Source organism: Culex quinquefasciatus, chromosome 2, assembly GCF_015732765.1.
Source record: "Culex quinquefasciatus strain JHB chromosome 2, VPISU_Cqui_1.0_pri_paternal, whole genome shotgun sequence".
In the NCBI taxonomy this organism is placed as follows: Eukaryota; Metazoa; Arthropoda; class Insecta; order Diptera; family Culicidae; genus Culex; species Culex quinquefasciatus.
In genome coordinates, this window is record NC_051862.1 from 147,469,497 (window position 1) to 147,488,710 (window position 19,214).

Genomic DNA, 19,214 nt, shown 5'->3' on the forward strand with positions numbered 1-19,214 from the left:
ACTAAATGACTTTTTGTCATCATATCCAAATAATCATTTTTTAATAAAATTATCATTAAAGAACTTTCTTGTAATGAAATGCTCTCGATCTTTGCGGTGAATTTCGTTTTATTATTCACTATTCTATTATTCACTATTCCAATTTTTCTTGTATTAGAATCACAGCTTTAAAAAACAATTTTACATCTAATTCTAACTCTACAAAAAGCATATCAGACTAAACATCCCGGAGTCCAATAAATTAATCCAAAATATTTTTTGAAATCATAAAAATCATAAATCATATAAAAAAAACACCAAACGCCTCTGAACATCCCTTCACGAAGAAATTCCACTCTGACGCCAACGCCAAAACCATGGCAAGAAAAACTCAACAAAAACTTAAAATCTCACCGGAACGCCGCCACACTTTCTTTCGCTCTTCTTCCAACCGCACACACACTTTTCCTCCCGGAGAGCGCGCTTACAATAACGGGAGAGAGAGCTGCCGTGATGGACATGTACGTACGGACGCACAGACGGACAGACGAACAAACTGTCACACGCGTATCGACTCCGCACCGGCTTGTCATCATTGACGGATAGGAGGAGCAATTCGACTCACTACCCATTAATAATCGGGCTCTCACTCACCGGCTCTCCCGGGAGAGGGAGAGAGCCCGCTCACTCGTACTCGCACACACACAGTGATGCTAAACTGTCAAAGAAGCGTTCGTACAGTGGTGTGCGTGTGTTTTGATTGCAGCTCACGCTCTCGCTCTCTCGGCGGACGTGCCGTGCATCGCGCGTGTTGATGTTTTGTGTAAAGTGGCAACATAATTGATATTCTACGGGTTCAAAGTGAAGTGTTGTGAGGAATTAGTGACTGTTAGTGGCGGAATTTAGTAGCGGGCAACGAACAGGTACTGTGCCGATCCACTTAGCCGTTTAGTAGACTTGGATGTAGGGTGAAACAGGTTCCTAGCAAATGTAAACAAAGGATTTGTTTTGATTTGAAGGTTTTGTAAAAATATTGCTGTCTTTGTGTCGTCGTCCACTTCCTGCGATATGACTTCGACTTTTTATAGATACTCCTAAAATTTTGAGCAAAAATGATTAAATTTCCTTCAAAAAATCATGAAAACAAAAATTTATCCAAACATAACCTCACTTTCGCAATCCGGAGCGCTGCCACTCGCTTACATGTATTGGTGCAATCCTTCACCAATCCATCAATGGCGTAAACGTCACACAGTGGAAGTTCTCCTCTGCTCCAGAAGGTGGCAGCACCTGACGGTGCACACTTTTGCGTTCGGCAAGCCGGCAGTCTGAAATTTTCTTCTCTTTTGCCGACGGCTCTCGCACAGTTTTGTGTCCACCGTTGTTGTTGTTGTTGTTTTTGTTCTGTTTGGTTTGTTGCTCGATACATGCGGACGACGACGAGCAGCGACGGTGTGTTTTTACGTACCGCCCTTTTAAAAGGTGTGGCTTGCTAATAGTTTTGCTTTGCTGATGTTGTTGTTGTTGGTATTCGTCAGCGTTGTCGATACATTCGTACTCTTATTCGCTCGTTCTCGCTCTCGTTCTCGCAGCAGCAGCTCGTGCTCGTGATGGCTTTGACGAGCGTGAATGTTTGATGGCTTGGTTGTTGTTTTTGTTGTTGTTTCTCCGTACTGCGCTGCCATTGTCATTTGTAATAGATCAAATAATTGACAGGCGGTTTGCGTTATTATTTATTGAGAACGGTTATGGCTGACGCTTTGGGAGAGAGGGAGGGAGGAATACGTGACGTGTGGTGGTATATTGGAGATTAGAAACGAGATGTTTGGAATGGGATGGAAATGAAAATGGCCAATGGAAACGGTTATTGGTTATTAGAATGGATGGATAAGGATGTGAATGAATCAAAAGGTTGGTTATTCAGATTAAAATATATAATTTTGTTAACGTTTTTTTTGTGTTAAATTTAATATAGGTTTTGTTATTTAAAAAAAAGTTCCTGTTTTTGATTCTTTAAAAGAAATGAAAACCAGAACTCTCAAATTCGAGTTCTGCGACCTCATTTAAGTCAAATTTGAGTGGTTAAATGCTTACGGGAGTTGAGTTAATCAACAAATGAAAACATGCAAAAAATTGGAAGATGACTGCAGAAATATAAAAAAAAAACTTCAAAGGTAATGCTAGCAGGTGGTAGAGCCTTATTATCATCGGAAAAAGTCTTAACAAGATAATGGCATATTAAAATGCTGAAAATTAAACTATAAAAACATAAATCATGAGAAGCAAAATTGTTCGTAGTTGCTTGAAATATCGCGGAAATATACAAAATTTTCCAAAAATAAAGTTGGCGTCAGAGGGCTAAACAAAAAAAATCTTTTTTATAAATTTGCATTGAAAGCAGTTTGATTATTTCCACTCCATGACAAAAAAAACACACGGATCTAACTGAACAGGAAGAAATAGGTAAACTCGATTTTGTTGTGCTTTCTTTTCGCACGTCGCTTTTTGACGTTTCGAAAAAAACGCTTTTTAATGTTTGACCTTAAATAAACAAAAACTAGCGCATGTAATGTAAACAATAACAAACACCTTTTGTTTGGTTGACAATTCTGTATTGTTCTGAAGTTTTGTTGGATTCGGTTGCCGGAGTCTCGAGTTATAATTACAAATGTTTACAGTAGTCGGACATATAAGCACGTGTGTCAAATGCGTTCTGACCTGAAATCTTTTTGGCCAGTTGTCGCAATTGCAACCATTTTTATGGTGATAGCAGGAACAACAATGCAGGATTTTTTTTCAGTTTTTATTGTATTTATTATATTTCTCAGGATTGAAATCGAATTTTGGGGATCACTGAAGGTCTAAAGGTGAGGCATTGAGAGCTGTACAAAATAGCGTTCTTAGCTTAATTGAGCCCAAAATGCACGTGCGACAAGATAGCACGACAACAACGAATTGCTGATATTTAAACCTACTCTCAAAATCAGAAGTATCATCCCTCAAAAGGATACTTTCTATTCCTTTTTCATGTTCACCCGGCGTCACCCTTTCAAAAGGGTATGTCAAAATCAGTACATTTTCGATACCCTTTTAAAAGGGTGACGACGGGTGAACTTGAAAAAAGTATACTTTTGACTTTGAGTGTATGCTATGCAAGGCAGCCATACGATCTAGAAGTTTCTACGTTTTTGGCTAAGTAAAATCGTAAACATCGAGTTTATAATTTAGGTTAAATTAAGTGTTCAATTTAATTCCAAAACCGGTGCAGATTTTAAAAATTTCAAATGTTGAGCCTCATTTCCAAAATTTGGAAACAAAAAGTATCACAAAAGTTTTATGTTACAGTTGTGCAAAAATATCAACGATTGATTGATTTTTTTTTTTTGCTGAAATACGTAGTCCTTCCTGCTCATTCTTACTGAACACATTTACTGACATGGAAGAGATGAAATGTTTGTTTACAAATTCAATTTGACCGATTCATATAATCTGGCATGAGTTTTCCGTAGGGCGTCCAATTTTCCCGGGTTTTGAATTTCCCGGGAAACGGGGAAAATATTTTTCAAATCCCGGGAATTCTTTTTAAACAGTCATAAATTATATGTTTTCTTTAAATTTCTTATGTTTTTCAAGCTTACCATCATAGAATTAGCTAAATACTGTTAATTGGTGATAATGTTTACTTCAAAAAATCCCGGGATTCGGGAATTCCCGGATTAGGGAAAATCCCGGGATTTTTGTCCCGGGAATTCCCGGGATGGACGCACTAGTTGCCCAATTGGGCCCGAAATTGTTCTGAAAGTTCTTTTTTCAGGATAATTGGAATCGTATTTTTTATAAGTTTGGCCAAAAAAACACAATTATGAATAAATCGTATCCTCGTTTAGTTTTAATCGATTTTATCGGGAGGTATTCGAATTCAAAATGGAGGAGTTTCATTAGCAGAACTGTGAGTTACAAATTATAGAAATTTAAATCTGCATTTTACGCAGTAATGGGAGAATTGCAAAACGCAAAACAAATTTGCAAGAGCCTTGTTTCCAAAAATACTTTTTCTTTTTGGATCACAAAAGTTCCACATTTGTATTCAATAGTGTCCAGATAATTAAAAACTTTCAAAACACTGACGAATTCAAAAGCTGATTGTTCGCCTTATTTGAAATAATTAGTACCCATCAACCGGGAAAGATATTTTCTTTACTTCCAAAAAAGTTACATTTACAGTTAAATAATATAAATCGTATATTTGTTACAATTTGTTTTATCAGGCAACATCTCCAAGATTAATTGTTCGACTAAGTCAACAAACTCTATAAACACGTCATCCCAACCATATTACCCAAATATTACCGAGTAACTAATAGTCCATCAACCGACACCAATCTTCAAACGCATAAAAAAGAAAGATTACATTTTAAATGGTTCCCCTGCACGATACGCACTCTTTTCTTGCCCTCTCCGTTCTGTGGACTTGCTCTGCTCGTTCACATTTCTACTCAAAGGCGAACTGCTCAAATTCTACAACGCTTCCATGTTAGCGATTTTATTTTTCTGCTCTCTCTCCATTCCACACACAATTCCGCAGCTAGCCGTCCAACGGTGTTGGTTTCTTTTTTCCTTTCCTCCGCTGCATCGTGTGCCTTGCTGGTGTCAATCGATATTTCAAGGCCACCAAAGCACTTTACCGACGACGACGACGTTACTTCCTTCAGTTTGGGGTCGATACACAGTTCTTGACGTCGGTGCACATTTGTCAAGAAAATTGTTCTCAATCAATTTGGCGCTTTAAAAATTACAAAATTGTGTGTTTTTGTCAATTCGTCATAATTGTTATCAAGTTTAAATCATTAGGTTTGTTTGACTAAAACATAGAAGATATTAGTCAAAAACATGGCTAAAGTAGACCGCTGAAAAAAATATGTTTTTAAAAACATATTCAAAGTTACATAAAGCTATTTAAGCACTAAAGACTTGTTTTGAAAAAAAAAATACGAGTTGTTGATTTTTGATAACTCATATTCTTGCACAGGGAGGCGGGCAAAAATTGATGCTATTTTTATTGAGTCAATACGCCGACTTTTTATGATTCAACAATGAATTAAACTATTTCAAGTTTTCTAAAAATAAAAGTTCTCACTGAAAAAGAAAACTTATCCGTTTATAAAAAATCAAATATTAATAGTAGAACTTCAAAATATTTTGAATTTTGATGTTTTATGTGTAGCTGAAGTTATAAATACATATTATTGCAAAATGTACTGTGAAAAATCAGAATCAATTTCAATTAAACAAAATTATTGTTTATTTAAAAAAAAAAATATGTTGGTCTTAAGAAAATATGAAAAATTTGAAAGCAGAACTCGAGCAGTTGAATCAAATGAATATTATACAAAAATTTCACCATCGCCGAATTTGCCTCCTTTTTCCAGATAACTTTGGAGTTCTTTTGGGATCACATTAGTAAACGACCTAAAATTGAACTCTGAAAAAAATATTGTTTTGCATTGTCGGATTCCGATTAGAGGGTGACGATTCTCGAGATTTTCAATTTCCCGGGAATCGAGGGTAGAGTTTGGACATTTCCCGGGAGTTTTTTTACTATTCCAATAGTGCCAAAAATTCAAAATAAAAAGTAATAAATTTGTTTGTTTTCAATGAATTCAACTACAATTAGTTCATACTAATTCTATAAAACGTTATTTTAAGTAGCATCATTATTTTGGGGAACTTTATAAAACCTTTTGATTTTTTTTTGTATCTGCAAATAAAAAATCGTTTCTTTTTTTAAAATCGTTTTTTAGTCGGCATTTTAAGGCTCGAAATTGTAGTTTAAAATATCTACGAATTTTAATTCGCACTAATGATTTTTTTTAAATTTGCACTAACTTGTTATTAGATTTTTATAAATAAAAATAACTAATACAGATTATACAGCTTATATTTCATTTCCCAGTATCGGGAATTCAGCATTATGATAACAGCGACTCAAAACAACAAATTAAACTGTTTTTTTTGTAATTTTTAAGGTTAACCGAAATATTTATTAAAGAAATATTTCTGTTATCAGGAAAACCCAAATATTCACAAAAAAATAGATTATGAGGATTGATATTCTCGAGAGATGATATGGAAATCGAAGTTAACTTGAAAAAGCTTGTCCCTCTTAGAAATAACTTTAAAAAATAATATTTGAAAATAAAATATTTGATATCATTTCTGGGTGCAACTGCTTAATTTTTTTAAGATAAATTTTGGGCACCACATTTTTTTTTGTTTTTTCTCAATAATAGTTATTGGAATTTTCAACATGTTAAAATTTACACTTTCTGAATAAGAAATTTTTTGAATTTTTCAAATGATTTTCTGATTAGTTTATATAATTTTGCTTCCATGTTTATTTGTTTAAAATTTCCCGGGAGTCTCGACCGAATTTCCCGGGAATCGAGAGGTCCAAAAATAGTCGATTTTCCGGGAATTTTTTCCCGGGAATTCCCGCTCGTCACCCTCTAATTCCGATTCATGGTTGAAAAATTTACATTGCACTTTTTAGCATAATATATGCTAAGAAACGTTCATAGTTTCAGTACATTTATAGAAAAGTAATATTGTACCATATTGTTTGGAGTTTGACACTAATATTGATGGTGAATAACATTGAAGCGAAAAAACGAGCGTTTCACTGACAAAATCCAATTGAAAGAGTGTTTTGCGGATTAAAAAAAAATTGCGAAACATGTTTTTTTCAGCACTCGTCGTATTTATCCAACTCGGTAAACCTTTATTTTTGACTCGTTTATTCGAAGTGAAATTTTTCCAAGGACTTCGGATAATCGAGGATAACTGCTTTTCAATGAACAGTTCCGCAGAAATTTTGTTTTCTCTAATCTAAACTAGCCCTAATGTTGAGGTGATTGCTTCCAACATCCTTCTTTTCTAAATGGCCAGACCAACCGCGCAAAGTTTTCCGCAAAGATGGTTCGTTGAATCCGTAAAAAAAAAATATGAGAAAAGAAAATTGTGGTAAAACCATGTAATTTCAAAGCTGAATATTTTTGTTTTTTTAAACAGTAGTTTTCTAATTTCTTTCAAAGCGAAAAGGAGTTTGAAAAACCTCCAAATCGGAAACACGCTGAAAATCAACAAGTCAAAATAGGCTTGCAATTCTCAAGAAGAAAATAAAGGTGCGTGCGCGCTTTGTGTTAGGTTTTTAGGGATTTTGCTCGTCAAAATCGTAGTAGTAGTAATAGTAGTAGTAAAAACGTAACAAACCGAGCATTAGAAGATTGTTTTATTGCCCCATACGCGGGCGCGTTAACCTTACGTTATGGCTTTTTTCCGCTTTGTCGTCTGCTTCGTCGTGCCGAACTGTTCCCGAAGATTTTTATGACTTTCTTTCACACCAAAATTTTCCCTCGGAAGTGCCTAGCCTCGGCCCTGAAATGATTGAGCAATATTGAGCATAGAGTCTGTGCCTCTCTAATAACGGTTCTTCCTGTGGTGGTGAGAGGCGAGGAGATGCTGAGGAAGAGACGAGCGAAGGGCCCATAAAATAATGGGTCCGTTTGTTTTGGAAAGTTTAGCCCGATCGAAAAGCTCGAGTGCAAGGTGAAGGACGCACTTTGCTGGGTTGTTAAAGCTTTATTGCCCCTCATTTTGCCGCCCAGGGGAACGAACGAACAGGTATCTTACACGCAGCTGGAGTGGCTTGGAGCAGCAAACGGACAGATTTACGTCACATTCAAGAAGTTTTTGGGATCGTTTTCGGACAGATGATAGACAAAATTATCAAATTATAAAATGCTGGCAAGGAATTTAATTGTTATACGTTATTATCATTTTTCGTGATAAATACCCTGGATTTTCAAAAGCAAAGCTGGTCTATTAAGACTGTTCAAGGGGATTTTTTAAACATCCTAAGATATGTCCATGAAAGTTTAGGAAAAATATTCGATTTTTTTTTTTTTGATGATCCGAAGTCCCATACAAACCTTCGGATAATCAAGGCTTCAGATAATCGAGTCTGGACTGTATTCGTGTATCTTTTGAATAAATTTTCTGATCGATTTGATGTCTTCGACAAAGCAAAGAGAAAAATATTTTTCCGATTTCCAAATTAACATGTTTTACTCCAGAAAATGATATCCTAACAACACTTTTTTTTTATTCGAAAAATTTTGTGTAGTTATAATTTAATGAGTTTTTTAAGTTTTTCGGAAAAAATAGAATTTTTACCCATTTTTTCATTACAGTTTACAATGTAAAAAAAATGCAATAAAAGAGAATTTCACAGACAATTTAATAAAGTGTACCGTTTTCGAAATTTGTCCACTTAAAGTTTGATTTCAACTCAAAATTTTCACTATAAGTTTTTTTGTAAATAGTGCCCATAAGTACTTAAGTGACTATTTAAAAAAATATTTTTTCGAATGGTTCAAAAAAATTCCTAAAATTTCCTCCAAGACATTTGAGATTGGACCGGATAAAAAACAAACAGGAAAATTAAAGTTTTCAAAATCTAACGCAATTAGCTATCCATTTTATAATGTCCAATGTCTCAGCTACTAATTGTCAACATTTCAATGTGAACGAAAGAGAATTTTGAGAATTTTTTGCATTTTTTCAAACAATTATTTTGGATTTTTTAATTGATATTGAATATTTGGCTGTACATTTCCATAGCTAAAAATTTCAATAAAAAAAAGTACAGATTTTGGGAAAATTAAATTTTGTGAAAAAAGTATAATTTAAAAGCAGCAGAATTGGTACCTGTTTTCCTGAATAGTCCTCATCAATTTCTCCGAAGATACCAAATCGATCAGAAGAAGCCTTAAAAATTACAGATTTTCAAATATTTACCTACCATTTTTGTATGGACAGCTTTAAAAACTTGTATTAAGACTTATATAGATAAACCAATGACACAAAATAAATTGAGCTGAAAAAAAAAGTTAAAAAATTGAAATTCAAGACCACGGTTCCAACGTTTGAATGAAAAAAGTGTTTTCAAATGCATTATGCACCTGTCCAGTAATGTTTCCAAAATTGCTAAGTATTAATGAAAATTTTATTTTTGCGAAAAAAAAAGTTTTTGCGGTGCTGTACATTGTAATTTTATAAATGTTCAAAATTTTAATCGTGCCCAAACATATTAAAAATCATTATGATTAGCAATTTAGATTGTTTTGCCCCTGGTTTTTCGGTCCAATGTTAAGACTTGGTAAAATATTTGCAACAGCCTAAGGCTGATACAAATTTTATTGAAAGTTTTTGTCATAATATCTGTTTTTTTTTTTTTTTTTTTTTTTTTTGAGGGGTCCAATAAACCAAATTTACAGTTTGTTGCTTTTGGTGTGTTTTTGAAACCGCCTTGAGTCAGGGGTATTAAAAATCACCCAAAAAGCAAAATCTGAAAATTTAGTTTATTGGACCTTTTCAAAAAAAAAAACTCCAGATATATTCTGCTGGAACCTGCCATTAAATTGTATATGGTTAGATTAAATGAAAACATATCAATGGTTGAATTAACGGTGCACATCAACCAGAACTTTTGCACCCAGGTTTTTTGTTACGGATATATTTGTATCTTCAAAAACACGGGTACTATCGAAATATTTTTTTTATTCATCCCTTAAAGTACTGTCCACAAAGTAATTTACAGCAAAGTTTGATTAATTTTACAATCCCGTTATTGCGGGATTGGGTCCGAAAGTTTGACAATTTTGGAATAAGAAGACAACAACTTCCTTCGTTGCTGTGCACCCTTAAAGTAGTCATTGCATTGCATTGATTTTTACTTCTTTATCGAAAAAATGAACCGAATAATGACCTTTCTTAATCTGTATTTATGAATAATGCCATGAAATCCCTTCAATTTCTGCAGCACTTGAAACAAACATAACATTTAATGCCAGCCGCCATTTATTTCCGTTTGTGTGTTTCCTCTGAAACGTCGTCGTCGTTGGTCGTATCAACTCAAGTTTCTTCTATTTACATTCCATAATGTCCACCCCGAACCATTGTTCTCGTTCTCGGGTTTGCTGCTGCTGCTGCAACGCGCGCGAGAGTTCGCGTTGAACTTCTCGTTTTCCCCCCTTCAAAATCCCCTCGCCCCCCTGCCCCATGCTTTTCATCAATCAGCCATACCGATCGAACCTTAAACCTTGTGTATTGTTATGACTCCGCTTTTATGTTGTAGATTTTGCGCGCCCTTTCTTTTCGCCTTTTTCTGCCTTTCTGCCCGGGATATCGGTTTTCCTTTCCAGCGCAAACAAACCGAGAAGAACTTCACGGAACAAAAACCGAAGTGCAATCGCACGTAATTCCTTCAAGTTTATGCCGTTTTATGTGTTCTTTACTTTTGCAAATCGTTTTGCACACAAAGGCAGCCCACCACCACCACCCTGTTTCTTCGCCGTGACACCTTTTGCATCATTCTCAAGAGTGTTTGTACGGTTGATCCAACTCACCCTACCTAGAACCGATGCTTCTGAACTCGTCCTTCACAAACACAAGCGCGAAATCAGTCGGTACTGTACGACGGAGCTGTCGTCACAAGCTGGCGGACACACGACACACATAAAACTTTTTTTTTCCAGTCAGCCAGCCAGCAGCAGTATTATGTGCAACACAGAAGCTACCTCGCGGGGTTAAACGATGATTACCAACCAACTCGATGATTGCGATGACGGTGCTGATCATCGACGAAGAAGTTCGACAGTTTTGCTCGCTGGCGACGAAGGCGAAGAGGGGAAGAAAATCTGTGCATGCGAAACATAAATCACTCCTCCGAAAGTTTGAAAGTCGTTCTATGAACTCAAATCTGGGGAAGTCGAGTGATGCGTTTTGGGACGCTGGTGCTGCAAAGAGTTCATCGAAAATTCTGTTACGGTAATGTTCAGATTATCGAAATTTCCCAATTTCATTTGATTCTCTGTTTGTCGATCTTCGCTATCCATCGATAGTTTCTTCAGTTCTTTCAAACAGCATGCTTCGATGCTCTTCTTGTTTCGATATTCTACTTACCTCAATAAATCCTTCCCTCGGTGGTCCCTTCGATTTGCTCATTTGCTCCGTAAAAACTCTCCGGTTGTCAATATTTTCTTTTCCTCATTGCTTTTAAGAGTGACTTTTTAACCAGTGTGTCACAGGTAGTATCGAAATGCTCCGATTTGGAAGAAACTTTCAGCATTTGTTTGTCTATGCATGAGATGACCTCATGTCAAATATGAACCTTCTACGACAAAGGGAATTGTGGTAAAACGAGCATTGAAGTTTGAGGTTCAAAAATCATATAAAATCTTAAAATTTTCGCAAAACTATGAATTCCAATTCTCATAGTTGCATTTTAAAGATCTTTTGAAGCACTTCAAAATTTAAAATCAAGATCCGGGATTGGTTTGCCTTTTTTATAGGTTTTGCAAATTAGTGTTAAAAGTTAATATTTTTAAAACTCCTATATCTTTTTGCAACAGCTTCCATAACCCATACTCCCTTAGGTTAAAAGTTACGGAATTTCATAGACTATAACTATTAACTTATTGATCAATCGCAGTTTTCTCACACTAAACAACTCATTAACAGCTTCAAACTTACGTGTAATTTCACGAGGATTTCAAATATGTCAAAATTGAGACCAGTTGTGACGTCACGTAGACATACAGGGCGAATCTTTACGATGCAATAAGTTTGTTATAGAGCAATTCCAGCCCAAATCAGGATTTGTTAGGTACTTTTGTACCCGACCCTCTGCGATTTCAATGAAACTATGAAGACATGTTATCCTGGACTTTTAAAAGCCATTTTTGTGTAAATGGAGCCAGTTGCACTCCAGAATGACATTTAAGAAGGGCGTAAGTTATTTAAATATATTTGTATATTTAGTAATTAAAAAAAAAAATACTGTACCTCGAAGCCGTTGCATCCTATCAAAAAGTGGTCAAGGAAATTGGACGGGCTTTCTGAAAAAAATACACTGAAAGAAAAAAAAATCTCCACTTCTATTAGATTTTTCGATTCGATTATATTATTATTTTTTTTTTTTTTTTTTTTTTGAAAAAATGCCTAAGGCGTTACAAAAAGACTCACGAAACAGGCAGGATGAGAAAATACAAAAATCATTTATTAAAACTGTTTTTGAGATAGTCTAAACGTCATAATTTTGAAAAAACCGAAAGCAGGAATCGATTTTCCATCCAATTTCACATAAAAGTACATTGACCATATTGACCATTGTCCTAATTCAATCCTTCTGAAGATACTGTGGGTTTGAAAATAAAAATGCATGAAAACTAGTAGTTTTGTCAATTTTTTATTTTTTTTTTGGTTTTGGCAATTTCTTTATGTGAGATTTGATTTTTCAGTCTCGAAAATAAGTTTGCCTGAACTCGTCCAATTTCCCATAAGGCTGTCTTTGACAGCATTTCAATTTGGAGTATGGGCTGCAGATATAAGTTAAATTACATTGCTCTTAACTGAAAACATGATCTTTGTTTAGTTAACTTACATAAATAATAAAACGAGTTAAATTGAAAAGGGGAGAAAGACAAACTTATGAGAAATTAGACGAGCTTTCTGGTGAACATATCTGCTGGAAAAAATACTTGAATTTGCATTTGTTAATTATTAGATTTAAAAGGATTTAAACCTTGATTCAGGAAATGATATTTGTTGAAAAAATATATTTTTGACAAAAAAAAAAGTTGCGTCCAAATTTTCTTTTTTGCCCTTTTCTTTTAAAAGGTGTATTTACATTGAAATCATCAGCAAATTTAGCATAATTTAACTTTTTGTGTGTGTGTGGTCCAATCCAATACCCGCTAACCGGTAGCGAAATTATGGGAAAGTATAGTTTGTATCAGACTTTGTATATGCCGAATGCTGATACAGCTTATCTCAGTCCCGGGTATTAGGTGGTGATAGCCCTCGCGCTGCTTCCAACGACCCGTTTCAGAATGACAGAGCTCCTTGCGGTCCAATTCCGAGGTCGCTGGGCATTGTTGGGCCCCGCAAGCATCTGAAGGAAACTCGATCTATATTTAGACTTCCAATCCCCTCAGGCAAATCAGGGATCAGCGCGTATTTAATATGAGAAGATAACATGTTTCAACAACACTACGGATCAATTCACTACTTGAGTGTAAACCTGCTGATGGCTGACTGCTTAGCGTCCCAGACCACCAATCCAAAGGTGTGAGTTCGAATCCCACCTGATTCATTTTCGTTTTTGTTCATATTCAAAGTTCAAATTCCTGATTCCAAATTTCAAAGGTACCGACCGGGATTTGATCCCTGAACCTTCTGCTTGTGAGGCAGAAGCCGTAACCGTTAAGCCACGGAGCTGGTCTTAATTTAACATAATTTAACTTTTTGCATTGAAAATCGAAACAACAGTTTTCGAAAGATCGTGAATTGAAAAATGAGGGCTTTGTAGAAACTTTATCTCCACAACCAGCAGTCTGGACATCAAAGTAAAAAAATGTTGGAAAATGTCTCAGCTACAGGTTTTCAAAACTGCACAAAAAAAACATTCAACACGAAAACTTGAGAAACGGTGCACGTTTTAAAAAAATGTTAACTTGTTAACTTGTTGAAGCAGCGCGAGGGCTATCATCACCTAATACTCGGGACTGAGATATGTTATATCAGCATTCGGCATATACAAAGTCTGATACAAACTATACATAACATCGCTACCGGTTAGCGGGTATTGGATTGGACCACACACACAGTAAAACATATAACAAACTCCAAAAATTAAAAATATGCGTATTTTGGAAATTCTACTTTTATTTCATAAAATGTCAATTTAAATATGCGGAATTTATTCTCAGTGTTTTTTTTTTTCGGAAAAGTCCTGATCATTAACTTTGCCAAATACTCAAACTGATCAGAAAATTCCTTCTAAAGAAACAAATATTCCATTTTTAACATCTTTCTGACCAGTATGACCAGCCCGCAAATTTGTATAGTACTTTGTTTAGAAAAACTGGCTTATTTGAAACAGGGAAAGCAGACAACATTTCATAAAAAAAAAACAGAAAATAAAAAAAATCGATGGTTTACTTATCATCAACAAAAATAACAATGCATTAAAGCTTTTTGTAGCAGCAATTGGGTCCTAAAATTAAGCTTAAATTTGTAATGTTATTGTTCACAACGATAAAGCTTATTTTTTTAAGTACAGTGACACTTTGTACGACCGCGAAGGATTTAAAAAGAATTTTTAAATCAAAAATTAACTTGACGGCCCTTTTTGACAGAAAAGGTCCTACTTAACAGCTCGTTCCAAGGGGACCATAGGTAATGCATCGAAAATAAATTGTCTTGTATTTTTTTTTGCATTAAAATGGAAAAAAGTTATCAAAAAAGGTTTTTGATCGTGTTTTTTTATCGTTATAAATGGGCCTTAGAATCCTATTGAGTGCTGAAAAGTTCAATTTTTCAGCTCTTGTATCGAAAAGCACCTTGTTTTGGGTTTTGAGTTGACCCCAAATAGGAGGCAAAACTAAATCAAGACCGTTTCATTAAAAATCATATTCAAAAGTGTTTTTTGGAGTTGCAAAAATGTTACTTACAAGCTGTTTAAAAAAAAGATTTTTTCAGCTTTTATCGTATTTATCCATCCAAATGTAGGAATCGTGCTGTTAAAAATTGAATCAGTCAAGCTGTATCCATAATTATTTTCTCCAGAACCGCAATTGCAGGGTATTATATCATGGTCTGATCGAAACTTTATTGAATATCAAGAGGATCAACGGAGCGTGTTTTTACGGTTTTTGTTGAATATCTCAGAATTTAAATCGAGCTTTGGGGATCTATACATGACAAAAAAATAAAATTCACAAAATGGCATTTCTAACTTAATTGATCAAAAAATTTACTTGTGACAAGATATCACGATCACAGAATATTCTGAATTACTTCTTATGCCTTTCCAAAGAACACTCGTGCCCGCCATAACAGTTGCTATAAATCTTAGAATCGTTGCGCGATGTATTTCAATTGCTCACTTAAACTATCGTCGTCGTAAATTATCAAAACTACATGACTTAATTGCCCAATCGCTCTCTCTTTCAAATCGCATCCATCCATTAAAATCTCCAACAACTATCACTAAATGAGCCTCCTACACCCATTTCAAACTGCAAGACTTGAATGAAAACCAATGCACGGAGAAGCTCTTGAGACGAATTGCTTCATCTATTCACATTTATGGGCGATATTGCTATTGCTGCTTTCCTTTCGTTGTAGTAGCTCGGCATAAGTAACTACTCATTCAAACTAGTGGCCCGGATTTATTGTTTTCCAAACTCACATTATCCGCATAATTTATGAAAACGCGCCAAATTTATGCTCGATATATGCTCGTTGAAATGTGGCTCTCCACACACACAAACACACACGCACGAGCTTAATTTCGTGGGCCCCCCTCGAAAAATTGATTTCAAAAATTAGATTTTCCCGCGCACTGATTTGGCGCCACATCAATTATTCCCGCGAGGATTTATATCGAGAGTCGACGAGAATCATCGATGAAAATCGAAAATCCCAAAATCAACACACACACACACACACACGCGCCAAAAGTTCGTTTGCCTCCACGGCACCGGCAATCCAATCCATAAACCATACAAATTGATGAATTATTTAAATGAATCACTCTCCGGCAGCAGCAGATCACGGTTATCTCGATGTGTTGGTCGGTTGGTTAGAGTTGCTCCGGTTGTGTGAGAGGGTCAAATTTGGAGAGTTCAGCGAAATGCTTGGATTTATTGGACACCAGGAATGTGTTTGTGTGTCACAACTTGCAGAGTGGATGCTGATGCTAGTGGTGCTAGTGGTCAAATCCGATTGATGGCTATTAATCTTAATTTTAAATTAGAACTTTACACTAATCAGGGGTACTGGCTTTGCGGTGGTGACTTTTGGTGGTTTACTGGGAAACACTAATTGATGAATAATTTAAAGTTCTATCGGGTAGGGTTTGTGAAGATCGATTTTTGATTTGTATGACTAAGCACCAAAAAAACAATATTGAACATGTTTCCAAATTAGAATAAGGCAAGTTTAAGGATGCCACCAGATTTAAAATTCTGGGTTTATTTTTCCGAGACTAAAAGAAATTTTCCCGGAAATTCATTAGGGTAGGGTAGTCATCAATGAGACACTTTTGGTTTTTAACTTTCAACGATTTTTGTATTTTTTTCATCAGCATTTTTTAATGAGCTTTTTGTTGCATTTTATTTCTTTTAATATGTTCTAACATTGACCAAAATATGAGATCGATCCGACCTCTACAGCCAGAGCAATCCAACTGTCTCATTGTAGACGCACTTGGCAGGAACAATGAGACAGGTGGGGAACAATGAGACACTCTACGAAAATCAATACTTTTCTAGTAAAACATCATGTTTTTGTATTGTTCCATTGCAGGTGACTTACCTTGAACATTTTAAAGCAATTTTGCCAACTTGAAGCTTTCATTAACAAAAGTTATACTAAAAAGTATTTAAATTTAGTAAAATCCATTTATTTATACCATATAACTTTATATGTTTGGCTAAATGAAGTCAAAACTCAATAAATATGCCAAAAATCACTTCCGATTCATGTTTTGAAGGATTTCCCAAGATTTTGAAAAGTTTAATGAAGAAAAATCAAAGTGTCTCATTGTTACCCATAGGCTGAAAAGAGTGGGGAACAATGAGACAGCCCTGGATTCTAGGTATATTCTTAATTTTGGTCAATTTTAATGAAAGGCCATTGTAGCCCAACTCATGCCCTATGAAATGTTGAAAGAAGTTTGGAGAAATTTTAGGTTTTGTATTATTGGCAGCCTATAAGCGAAAATGTAATTTTCAGCCATAATTTACTTTTACACCCCAAAATCAAACATTTATGAATAACTTTGCAAGGGAGCGTCCATAACCAAAGCCACTATTATGGCAGGCGTGTATCCAGTAGATACACCTTTCCCAAAAATATGAGCCTGATTGGTTGAAACTACGACTTGTGAGAGCCATTTTATCATTGCTCCCCGTGTCTCATTGATGACTACTCTACCCTACATCATAATTTGAGTTAGTGGATTTTCACGATTTCGCGGACAGTTTCGTTGTTGAATTTGAAGATTACCGTGTAATCCCGTGAAATTTATAAATTTTCTCAAATCAATTCTTTAAAATGATAACATAATAAATATTTCATTCATAAAGACGTTTTATGTAAATTTTATTAGATTTCAATTGAAAAGCGTGATATGAACCATTTGAAGAATTGTTAGCAAAACATACATTAACATTTAACAGTTTATCCATTTACTGAGAATTGAATACTTCGAATATTTAAATGATGTTACAAAAATCGATCAAAAAAAACAAAATTAATTTTTATAAATGTTGTCTTTTTTAACCAAAACTTGTTAAAATTGACTAAAAAGGTATAATGTGATATTTTTTGAAAATTTTAATTGATTTATTTTTAGAAATCAATTAAAAGCAAATATTCATTTAAAAGTAACATTCAGTGAAAATAGTCGTCTTTCCCTTTTCCTCCAGTCAATGATAATAACTGGAGGAGCAAAAAAACAAAGAGATTGAAAAATTTAATTCCATCAGATAAGTATTTTCTTGATACTTTAAATAATAGTTTATCAATTTTTCTTAGGAAACTAACTGAATGTAGCAATATTTTCATTCGCTGTAATAATAATTTAACTACTTTTAAGTTTAAATTTAAAAAAATATAATTATGACATTTTTTTAGTTTTATTCAAGATTAAATAAATAAATTACCTACATTTTGATTTAAAAAAAAACTATAAATATTATATATAGAGCCCATCCATTAACCAAGTGGATTTTTTTTGAGAAATTAATAAAAGTTTTGTTTGTTTTTGAACGTGACATTATTAAGTAAGGATTTTTTTAGTTTATTGAAAAATAATATATAATAAAGCATAAAAAGTACTTTCTGTAAGTTTAACATAAGATTTTCATGGTTATTTTAATATTTTTACGTTCCTCGAAATTTCAGTGAAATCAAGTGTTCTGAAATTGAGGTCCCCTTGAAATTTGCAATTTTTGAGCGTGAAAAATCACTAAGCATTAGATTAGATAAGATTAGTGAAAAATCACTAAGCATAATCATCATCAAGAATAAAAAAAATCTTTGAAAAAAAAAATTGAAATAACAAGCCATAGTTTCAACATTTGCATGGAAAAGGTGCATTTTAAACTAGTCCAGATGTTTTGCAATTAGTTTTCAAAAAATGTAGTATTTGACGAAAATAAAAATTTAAGCGAAAAAAAACCTTTTGCGATGATAAACATCGAAAATTTTCAAAAAAGGTTTTTAAAAACAACCCACTCATGCTAAAAATGATTCTGAACGCAGGGGAATGTATTTTAAGGGGTTACATACATGTAGAAAATCAGAAATTTTTATATTACAGGATATTTGATAAATCCACTCAAAAGATGATTATTAATCACTCCTGAAAGTTTAATGAAGATATTTCATGATTCAACTGAGTAAGAGACGATTTAAGTTAAAAAAAAATGCCATGCGCAAGGCGGGCTGTCAAACTTTGTTGGCGTTTTTCTCTAAACCCCGAGTTGATTAACGGGTGCCACGATATCTCGAGATGGTATGGACCAAATTAGCTGAAATTTGAGGTGAAGACTGTCAAGCTGTATCCGTGTGCATGACGAAGCCCAATTTTTAGAATTAGCTTTTTAAAAAAATACAAAAATCAAAAACTAACGGTTTTTTTTATATGAAAAACACAAGAATATTTTTATCTTTTTTTTAAGTAAGCTTTTTGAAAATCGGGCTTCGTCATGCACACGGAATCTGTTTAACGAGTCTTCACTAAAATTTTGAGCCGATTTGATCAAGTCAATGTTGAGATATCGTGGCACCCATTTTTTGAAACTGCTTACTTGAAATTGCTATATCTCGGCAACGATGCAACCAAATATCTTCAAAATTTGTTTTGAAAGTAGGTGATAATGTATATTTTAATGCCATGAAAAAAGAATTTAAAAAAAATATGTGTGTGCTCATCCTAACCTCTGACTTTTTTGCCGATATACTTGTATGTAACCCCTTAAATTGATTTCAGCTGATTGCAGTTCAATTTTCATTAAAATTTTATTTTTGTATTTTTTAAAAATACATTTTTTGGCCTTGATTTTTCGGGAGACAAAAACTTTAAATAAAATTTGTACCAGTTA

At 34.3% G+C, this 19,214-nt stretch overlaps 1 protein-coding gene across 1 annotated transcript in view; it reads left to right on the forward strand.

Annotated features, from left to right (window-relative positions):
• The first annotated feature begins 728 nt into the window (after nucleotides 1-728).
• Nucleotides 729-19,214, forward strand: part of LOC6043009 (zinc finger protein ZFAT) — a 155,230-nt gene continuing 136,744 nt past the window's right edge. The window contains 1 exon segment of the mRNA XM_038254872.1: nucleotides 729-902. The gene's annotated coding sequence lies outside the window, so the exon portion shown is untranslated.